An 11,443-nucleotide genomic window follows, 5' to 3' on the forward strand; every position below is an offset into this window, starting at 1 on the left:
CAAGAATGGCGAGTTAAATGAGAAATTAACAGTTTATAACGAGACATTTTCGAGAGAATAAGAGGTGATGTAACTCCATGAATGACCATCTGTCATTATTTTGCCTTGTCAATGTGGAACTAACGTAACAGTTAACAGTTTGTGAACGGACTTGTCATTTACGATAAAGGGAGACAATGTAGGGGGAGGTAACTCTTGTATGATGATGCTTCCGTCAAAGTGATATGTTCACTGCAGTGAAATATCAAGTGTTATGTTCACACTGCAGTGAAATATCAAGTGTTATGTTCACTGCAGTGAAATATCAAGTGTTATGTTCACTGCAGTGAAATATCAAGTGTTATGTTCACTGCAATGACAATATCACTTTTCTCAACTCAGTCTTTCAACGGAAGTATGTAATAAATATAGATTACTAAATGAGTGAATAGCTGTGGTATCTGACGAGCGAAAGCTATTCACGAGTTTCATAAAATTGGTTTTACGCGAGAGCGAGTTTAGTATTTTATTTATTACTTGCCGTTGCTAACGTTTTTAGAATTATACTGTTGAGTGTGAATAGGCTGACACCAACATGATCCACGGCATAATTCACATTGAGTTTAACAGAATAATACTTCGAACACGTCAAAAGTTGAAACGTATGAATTTAATACCATACAACGGTCCACCTTTAGAATTCAGGCGCCCGTTCCACAAAATTATCATAGCGCTAAGGTTATCGCAACTCACATACTTTAACTTAGACTAACGACTGTCGTTGCTCTACAATACGATCGCCTTGTGGAATGGGGCCTTGCACCTCACAGTTTACAATCACGTCGCAATGATACTCGATGACGTAATTTGTGGAATTTTGTTGCAAGATCCATTGGCGAAACAATGCCATGTGACGCCAGCCTAGCAACAAGGTTGCTGGGGTCATCGAGTGTGCATAAGCTCCTCTCAGTGATCTATCAACTTCACACGCAATGTCGTTGAATAAGCCAAGGGATGTTGAGAGCTTTCAATATTTGTTCGTGAACGTGTTCCGAGAGTACATAAGCACGCGTTTTGGTATTACACAATGCCTAATACAACTATATGTTTATTAAACGGGTGATCTCTTCACGGGCAATTGATAAAGCTATATCGCAAATAACAATGCAGAACGAAGAGTGGTTTATTTCACGACAGTACATGTTTTATCATGACGTCATTTCTGGTGATTCGAATTCGACTGTCCTAGCCAAATTGCCCAATAGTTAAGGTATCATAAGGATTAGCAGAAATTTACCATTTTTATCGGTTTTATTATACGTTATCATTATAAGGACTACTAGACTATAAACTGGTAGTTTCTACTGCTGCTGATAAATGGAAGCGGTCATTAAAATTTACGTAGCTTCTGTTTTAGCGGGCATCCAGTCCATGATGCGTGGTGTTTCTCTGTACCGGATTGTAGCCCTTATGGGCGTGCCAGGATGTTGTGGTCGTTGGTTCGAATCCCAGATTCTTGGTCAGCACCATTATCATGCTTGTTGGTTTCACCAAAGGTGTAAAAATATACGACCTGTATCAAGGTGACATTTACACCCACTTTCAGATGACATGATTATACTGGAATACTACCAATGTGACTCACGGGAAAATCGACCCCTAAAATCCGGGTTAGAATTGACCTTTAGCAACCCGTGCTTGTCGTAAGACGCGACTTACGGACTAGGATGGTCAGGCTCGCAACTTGGTGGATGTATGTCATCGTATCCCAATTCAAGACTCGATTAATTACAGACCGCCGTCATATATCTGGAATAATGCTTAGTGCGACATTAAACAACAAACACACACCGGAAAAGTCGGTGACATTCCCTCCCGTGGGGATTCTGGGTAACAGAATTGGTACCAGCTTCCTATACTGGTAAAATGAATTATGGATAGGGTTGTCGCTTGGTGACTTGGTTGATGAGTGTCATCGTACTCCGAAGGCATGGATCCTTGCTCTTAATATCAATCACTGGAATGTCTTGTCATTCCAAGTGTCTCGTTCTCATAGACACTTTCGCAGCCACAGTCACATGCACTCCAACCAAAATCGATTTAAGACACCAACAGACCCACGAAATTGTGTTATCTTGTTCTGTTTATAGTCATGTTATATCCCTATCATATATCCATAGAGGTTATAATCAGGCGTAGATTTTTTCGATATATACCCGTACATGTATAGACAGACAAAATTCTAAAATATTAACCTTTCGTTCGAAAGATAATGTTTCTCCCTTGCACTCCCTAAATGAAGCGTCAAGTTTTTCAAATGTCATATCAGCCACGAATCACTCAGATTGCATAACACGAACAATTCTGAATGACAGACCGGATATCGAGGGGGCCGACGGGATCTTGATCATGGCAACCCGCATGTTCGTCTGGATTGAATAAAGGTGTCAACATTATTTGACGACATGAGATTTGTCCTTTCCTGGTGGTAAGGAAACCTTTGGTCAGAACTGGGATAAACCTCACAAGAATTCTGAATGCCGAAAAGCGGGCTGACAATACTTTGACCAGAGATCCATGACTGTAAGTAGGAAAAGCGCACGGCGGGACTTCCGAAGCTCTCGGGGAAAATGTCAAGAATTTTGAAGTCAGGTTCAACGACTGTTGTATTCAAACTGATTATAGAGATTAAGGGAAGAACTCCGATACCGAAAAGGTAGAATATTACAAGAAACCACAACTTGAAATATCATCGCTCAGATCATCTGAGCCAGATCACGGACCTATATACAAGTCCGTGGCCAGATGCAGCATTGCAGGTAATCAGATACACACTTGAACCCAAGATATCTGAAGCAGACGGTAATAAACCATGGATATGGATGGACAAACTTCGGGTTTTCTATACAGGGACAATCGGGAGCTCACTCATGACTGACAGATTAAGGTTTGGGGGCACAAATCAACTACCACAGGAAACAGTGCAGGATTGGGAGGTCAAGGTCAGGAAAGCAGGCAGTTTGTGTGATTATGCAGAATTAGCTGGTGGGATGTGCCCTGACAAGTGTGTTCTTGGTCTCCATGACAGTTAAATTAGAACTGAACTTTTAAAGACACTAAGTAAGGATAAGAATTTATGGATGAACAACTTCTTTATTACAATTAAGTGACGACTTGCGGTGTTAGAACCTACACCGAAACGTCGCTCTTAATTGTAATAAAGAAGTTGTTCATCCATAAATTCTTATCCTTACTTAGTACTCCAACTTCTAAATGCCTATCAAAAAATTTCTAAAGACACATTTGAAATCAGACAACACGAAGAAACTGTCCGATGTTGTCAATAAAGCAAAAGTCTTCCAATATGCACAGAAAGGCAACAAGCTAACTAACGAGTCTACAAGAGGTATAGAGGAACAAGTGCCTTGGATAAACACTGAAATGAAAGGGAACCTGGGATATATGCCACTGGTGTGGTGACCGACGAGGGCCGAACGCATGGAAGATGTGTCAAGCAAGAGGGAAACATTGTGTGAAACGTTGAATGAATGAACACTTCGCTAGGGTCTGCCTACAAGATACCAACGACCGCGTCAACCGCAATTTAAGAAAACAAAAACAGGACCCTAGTTTAAAATATAGCGGACAGTCTAGGGAGAAACTACAGGGTGATAGCAAATATTCATCAAAATGGAACCGTCATCACTCAGCCCACCAGTTAGAGTCATTCTGCCAACCACATCACTACGACTGTTTGGTTGGTTTGTTGTTTAACGCCGCACTCAGCAATATTCCAGCTACATGACGGCGGTCTGTATATCGTCGAGTCTGGACCAGGCAATCCAGTGATTAATATCATGATCATTGATCCACGCAATTGGGATCGATGGCATGCATCAAGCAAGTCAGCGAACCTGGCCACCCGATCCCGTTAGTCGCCTCTTACGACAAGCCTAGTCGCCTTTTACGGTGATAATGGCCTGTCGTCAAGCAGTATGAGGGTATTATCAAGTTAAATATGGCCCATTCATTTCTGATAACATGCGGACGGTTTAATGATAATTCTATCCATTTTAGCTATAATGTTTGTTAGTTCCCGCGGTCACTCGGAAATACTCGAAAATACACGGAAATAGACCCGGTGTCTAATCCGGCTGGTGTCGGAAACCAGCGACGTTTTGTAGTGTTTTGCTCTTCCATGTTCCTTCAGTAGTTGTTGTCTTTATTTATAGAAAAAGTATTTATACCCAAAACTTCTATACAAAAGTGCTATCTGGGCGAAGCGGAATTACGATGCAAGTATATACTCCGACATACAGGCAGTAACGTTTTAAATCGTTATCGGAAAAAAAGTATTTTTGAAAAACGAAAACCAAGCTTGTATGAGTGATGACCTTGGAGACTATTGACATGGTTGTACACAAACCTTATTTGATGTATCTGTGTCGGAACATACACAGTGTGCTTCTTCATTCACAGAGCTATAACCTGCCGAGCAAAAGACCTACACTCCCATGTTTGATGGTGGCAATAAACCAAAATGAAATGGTTATCCGACGGTCATGTATTTGATAGGGGTATCATAATTGTGTTTTGGACAGTTTGGATTGTTCGTCGACTGTATTAAGTCCAGTAACCTTTCGATAACATGTAAAAATTGTTTAGGTCCAATCCAACTTTCAAGTGTATGCTTTGTTTTGCCCGGCAGGTTATATTAAGACTGATAGAATTTTTTATTTTATAAAATGTATTATTTATTTATTTATTTATTTATTTATTTATTTATTTATTTATTTATTTATTTATTTATTTATTTATTTATTTATTTATTTATTTATTTATTTATTTCCTTCCTTCACGGTAACATTTCCAACCTTGCTCACTCACTATGTTGTTTTGTGTACGCGGCATAATAATAAGAATTAAATTTAAATAAAAAATAAAAGTATTTTTTCTCGGTTTATGTGTTTATGTCCGTTAAAATATAAACATGACATGTAAGGGGCCGGGGCTGGGAGATGGTGTGTGTGTGTGTGTGCGTGCGTGCGTGCGTGCGATGGAGATCAGATATGCTGTGTAACCCGAAACTATTAGCTTGAATTTCTTTTAAAGATAAACGCCTTGCAACAATGTAATTGTGTGACTGATAAATTATTTTTATTTTTAACAGTGTGGAGCATAATTATATTTTCAAGAAATCTAGACTTGCCAAAGATTGGTTATTTACCAAATTGCAAAAAAAAATTGCAAGGTCTGAATGAATGTTGTTCCTGTGTTCCCTGGCTTGATCGACTTTATATAGTCCACGACACACTGCTCTAAAAGACCACGTCATCGAAAGACGTAATATGACAGTAACGTATCTCATGGAAACGTAGAAAGTTAGATGTCAGACTAATATCGGACACTCTATCTACGCCCGTGGGTTTCACCAGAGGTACACGTCCATGATCTGCATTGCCTCGGATGTCCTACATCATCAAGCTGACACGCCGCGTTCCAACTTCACTACCGATCAAAGCGGACTGTAAGACAGCTCATTCATTCATTCATTCATTCATGAGATGTTATATCTTTCTCGATGAAATTTGCATCAAATCAACCTGTATCGAGATTAGATAGGTTTTTAGCTGCAGCTACAAAACCACTTTTTTTATATTTAAAACTATGAGTCTGATTATTTAAGAAAGAAAAAACACCTTGCAGTGTATTTTTTGTGGCAGGCACATTACTTATTTTTTTAAAAGAATTATCAGGGACAATATAGAGAATCTTACTCGAGAGTCTTTTGATATCAAATATATGAACACGAGTTGATAAAAGTGGAAAAATTCCGAGGCTTGCCGGAGATTTTTGCCACTTTTATCAACGAGTGTTGATATATTTGATATCAGTAGACACGAGGGTGAGATTGTATTTATCATCCAACATCATTCTTCCAACTTTTTCAATTTGTAGACAATAATTAGCAGTGTCTTCAGTGTAAATAGTACTGCTAATAGCTTCAGTAGCAGAGCCATTAGTGATGACATTTGATTGTGACCTCATGGTAACCAGTGACGTCACATTGATCTGCAAAGCATTGTGATGTAATTTCATTGCAGCGATATCTACAGTGTAGATATATAGAATACTAAACGAGCTCCCGTGTAATACCAATTTTATGAAACGAGTGAATAGTTGTGGTATCTGAAAGCTCGTCAGATACCACAACTATTCACTCGTTTCATAAAATTGGTTTTACACGGTAGCGAGTTTAGTATTCTATTTATTACTTGCCAATCAAAACGTTTTTAGAATTATACTGTCGAGTGTGAATAGGCTGACACCTACACGATCCACGGCATAATACAATTGAGTTTAACAGAATAATACTTCGAACACGTCAAAAGTTGAAACGTATGAATTTAATACCATACAACGGTCTACCTTTAGAATTCAGGCGTCCGTTCCACACAATTATCGTAGCATTAAGGTTATCGCAACTCACATACTTTAACTTAGACCAACGACTGTCGTTGCTCTACAGCACGATCGCCTTGTGGAACGGGGCCTTGCAACTCACAGTTTACAATCACGTCACAATACCCGATGACGTAATTTGTGGAATTTTGTTGCAAGATCCATTGGCGAAACAATGCCATGTGACGTCAGCCCTGCAACAAGGTTGCTGGGGTCATCGAGTGTGCTGAAGCTCCTCTCAGTGATCTATCATCTCCACACGCAATGTCGTTGAATAAGCCAAGGGATGTTGAGAGCTTTCAATATTTTTCGTGAAACGTGTTCCGAGAGTACATAAGCACGCGTTTTGGTATTACACAATGTGTAATACAGCTGTATGTTTATTAAACGGGTAATTAATAAATCGCTTGATCTAATCCAAGCGATATCTCCTCTGGGAGCCAGTTTTGGATGATAGATGTATTGTTGTTGTTTATTTAATGTATTTATTATCTTTCGTTCATGCCGATACTGGGTCCAACCCTTTTTCACAAAACAAATATTTGATTTTTTCATTTGGTAAGTCACAAACCTTTCCCTCTCTTCTCGGTATTGTGTTGTGAGGGTTCAGAAAGGGAGAGGCAGAGAAATGATGGCGCCGAATGCTGGGATGAAGGGATAAAAGACCCGACTCTCACGACTGACGGGAATTATTGATCTGTCCTCTGTCTTCATTGTGAATCTAAAGTCGTACAAACAGCAACGCTTCCATCATAGCTTTGGCCCTGCTTCTACAAGTTCACTATGTTCATGTCCAAACCAATTTCAACTGTTTGTTTTTTCAAAAGCTGTCTACCCAACGAGTTTGGTCCGTTTCACAAAGTGGGAATTCCGGGTTGGAAAATGTGTCCTGAGCAACTATATGCATGCGTGTCGTATATAAGAGGCGACTTAGTGGATCGGGTGGTGAGGTTCAGAGGCTTGGTTGATTGCATGTCATCGTAACCCAGTTGTGTGGATCATTGCTTATGATTGTCTGGTCCAGACGCGATTATTCACAGACCGACCCGTTAAGATCCGGGTTAGAATAGGTCTTCAGCAACCCATGTTGCAGTAAGAGGCGACTACGCTTGAAAGAGGCGACTAACGGGATCGGTGGTCAAGGCTCGCTGACTTGGTTGATGCATGTCATCGTATCCCAACTGCGTAGATAGATGCTCATATAGCTGGAAAATTGCTGAGTGCGGCGTTAAACAACAAAAACACGCGCACGCAACACACATACACAAAGATATCTTTGTCTACGTCAGTCTCACAATTCCAATACTTTGTGTAAAAGGGCCTTGGTGAGAATTCATTTCTAGTCCAAGATTAGACTGCATAGAGTATTTGTGTCTCTATAATTTGGGGGCTACGGGGTGGACCAGTCGTCTAAGGCGCCGCATTTCGCTGTGCAGAGTCCCCTATGGCCATGGGTTCGAATCCCGAATTCGCACCGATCATGTTTCTGGATTTGTCAGCACCATGTCTGTGTTGGTGAGTTTAAATAAAACTATCTGACCTGCATCTATTCGGGATTTCCTCCCACAGGAAACTGTCACGCCGTGGTGGAAGTATCTGAAAATCATTTCAAAACCACACACTAAACCAAACTAAATATTGTATCAGGATTATTAGTTACTGATTCGTATAGAAGTATAAGTGGATAATGAAACGAGAGTATATATAACATGCAAACGAGTAAAATTAGTTGATGCGGAACAGGAAATAACGTACAAGTGAATGCAGTAATAGGCACAACGGTGACATCGTATCATGAGTGAGTGAGTTGAGTTTAACGCCGCTTTTAACACTATTCCAGTTATATCACGGCGTGTCAGCTTAATGTGGGAGGAAAGCCCGAAGTGATGCAGGTCTCAGACGTTTACCACTACGGTGAAACCCACGAGCATGGGTATGGTGCTGACAAACCTAGAAACATAATCGGGACGAACCGTGATTCGAACCAACCACGGGTTTCTGGCTTGCCCAAGGGACATAACTCTGCACAGCGAGACGATCGACTGGGCCACCCGTGCCCCCATGTAAATATGATGATAAGGTAACACTACATTAAAATGTTCTTGAATGCTCATTTAGACCGACATAATCGGGGCGAACCGGGATTCGAACCCCACAATCGTAGGAGGGGCACGGGTGGCCCAGTCGTCTAAGGCGCCACGATTCGCTGTGCAGAGTTGCGTCCCTTGGGCACGCCAGAAACCTATGATTGTGGGTTCGGATCCCGGTTCGCCCCGATTATGTTTCTAGGTTTGTCAGCACCATACCCGTGCTCGTGGGTTTCACAGAAGTGGCAAACGTCTGAGACCTGCATCGCTTTGGGCTTTCCCCCAACATTAAGCTGACACGCCGCGATATCACTGGAATAATGTTAAAAGCGGCGTTAAACCCAACTCACTCACTCACTCACAATCGTAGGTTTCTGGCGAAAACTCCTCACAGCGATAGCTCATTCGCGGAGCTCTCTATACTATCGCTGCCACCAGTCAAAACTCCCCACTGTCATATGTGGTCATAGCCATGCTTGGAGTTGAACTCGCAACAGAGGGACCGTTATGCTTACAAACAATCGATGACAGCCGTGACGCCGAATACTCATACACTAACTGAAACATTTTCTTTCTTCGTCTATTTGAATTTCTATTTCATTTTAACTATCATGTAATTGGTATAGTAAGAATGTAAGGAGGGATTTGGGTGATTTCCCGTTCGTCTGCAGTCTCGAACCAATCTGATCAAACAAACAAAAAGTTAAATTCATCTGGGAAATATGGTCAGTCGTAAACCTTTTCAAAAATAACTGTATTCCAAAAGACAAAAATAAAAGCACATACGTTACTACATTTGGGGTTAAGGGGCAAATTTCAAGATTCTTGTAATGGCCGTGCCAACACTGGTGGCAGCGATGTTACCGAGAGTGTAACGAAAGTGTCACGCGCTGGGAAGGAGCTTGTTTCTGGCGTGCCCAAGGGACGCAACTCTGCACGGCTAGTTGTAGTACATAAAAAATAGTTACAAGTGTGTTTAATAACTCAATGAAGATATACGACACTCGATTATGGTTGTGTGGACAAAGATCAAGTGTAGACAATGGGCTGGGGATTGGACAGTTCCTGGTTGAAGGGGGATAGCCAGGGGCATCAGCACATAATAGAGGTTTGTAACATCGCTGACACGACTGCAGGGTCGTATACCAGCTAATTCTGAACAGTTATGAGACATTGGGGCATTATTAATAATGACATCAAGGTGCGTTTTCTGAAATAAAGGTAACTAAGTGAGCACCGTGACAGAAAGTGTCAATTTTAGGCTGGGGCGCGCACATGCCATCGTCGATTAATCAGTGTATTATTTCTCCTTATAACTCCATACTAATATTTATCAGATACAATACACGCCTCAGATCATAGGGACACCATGACACCCCCACCCCACCCCCACCCCCCGCCCCGTCCTAAACGTACCAACAAAAGTTATATAGTCCTGGCAAATACGAAATTTAGCAGCCAACTAAATTATTACGATCTATCTTAATCTAATAAGTGTTTACTCTGCTTACACAAGTGTCACTTTGTATTGTGTCTAACGCAAGTCATGGGAAACGGAGCAGACCAAACAAGGACCTTACCTGGTTTTTAGCACACAAGACTGAGAGATATTGCTTGGGTGAGATCAAGCATAACTACATTGTAGATATCGCTGCAATGAAATTGCATCACAATGCTTTGCAGACAATTGTGACGGCATGGTTGATGCATATCATCGATCCCAAATGCGTGGATCGATGCTCATGATATTAATCACTGGATTGTCTGGTCCTGACTCGATTATTCACAGACCGCTGTCATATAGCTGGAATATTGCTGAGTGCGGCGTTAAAAAACCAACCAACCAACCCAATTGTGTGGATCGAAGCTCATGATGTCAATCACTGGATTGTCTGGCCCAGACCCAGACCGCCGTCATATAGCTGGGATATTGCTGACTGCGGCGTTAAACAACAAACAAACAAACAAACAAAAACCTACTCGAAACTCGGAATTTCGGATTTTCTGTCCCTCGTGAATGAAAGAGGTAAATCCCTCACCAAAGGTTCGGGATTAACCTATTCATTTACTCGCGACTCATAATCCGTAAAACCCTCGTAGCTCGTTCATTATTTTCTTATGAGTCCTTTGAGAATGATTCAAGTCCCTCTCCAGACGATTCGGGCTGACACTATTGAGCCGAGGCAGAACCCGTAATTCCTCGTAGCTTGTTGATTATTTGATGAATTATTGGATACATTATATGATTATTGTAATCAAATGTAATCATTAGAAAATTACAGCAGTAAAGACATTTTCGAAGACAGCGTAATTTCTATATTGTTGTAAATGTATGGAATAACAACTACAATAAGATATTCAATTACTGGTGTGTTTTTTTTTCAAGTTTTCATCCTTCTTGTTATCAGCGGAGTGGTTAATACTGCCTTGTCATTATTCGTTCATGATAAGAAAATCACAACTGAAGAACAAATATTATAGTTTGTTGTGGCCATACTCAGTGAGTAGTTTGATCAAATCTTCTTTTGTTGATATTAAATGTATGAAGAGTGGAATAGGAAATAAGTACGAAAAAAACAACCCAAAACACGAAAGCAAAATATCTCTGTGATATTCGTTATCATTTAACACATTGAAGTAGACTGATCGCAAAAAGCATGTAAGGGAATGTATCCAATAATATGTCGTTACGGAAATACTATCGTCATTTGCACAATTTTGTGGTTGTTATTTTCAGTCATTTGCGGCTCTGATTTGATATGCAAACAATGAAAGTGAATAGTTACAATTAATATATCCAATTTAGCATAATACTGCAACGCACTTTCACCCGAAATGTATATTTTCCTCATGTGAAATTCACAGGGGTAGATACTAATTTAACGCATGCGCAAACGAACAGTTGCCATCTTGGC

This window comes from Haliotis cracherodii, unplaced genomic scaffold, assembly GCF_022045235.1.
Source record: "Haliotis cracherodii isolate W230 unplaced genomic scaffold, xgHalCrac1.p SCAF_6, whole genome shotgun sequence".
NCBI classification, from domain to species: Eukaryota; Metazoa; Mollusca; class Gastropoda; order Lepetellida; family Haliotidae; genus Haliotis; species Haliotis cracherodii.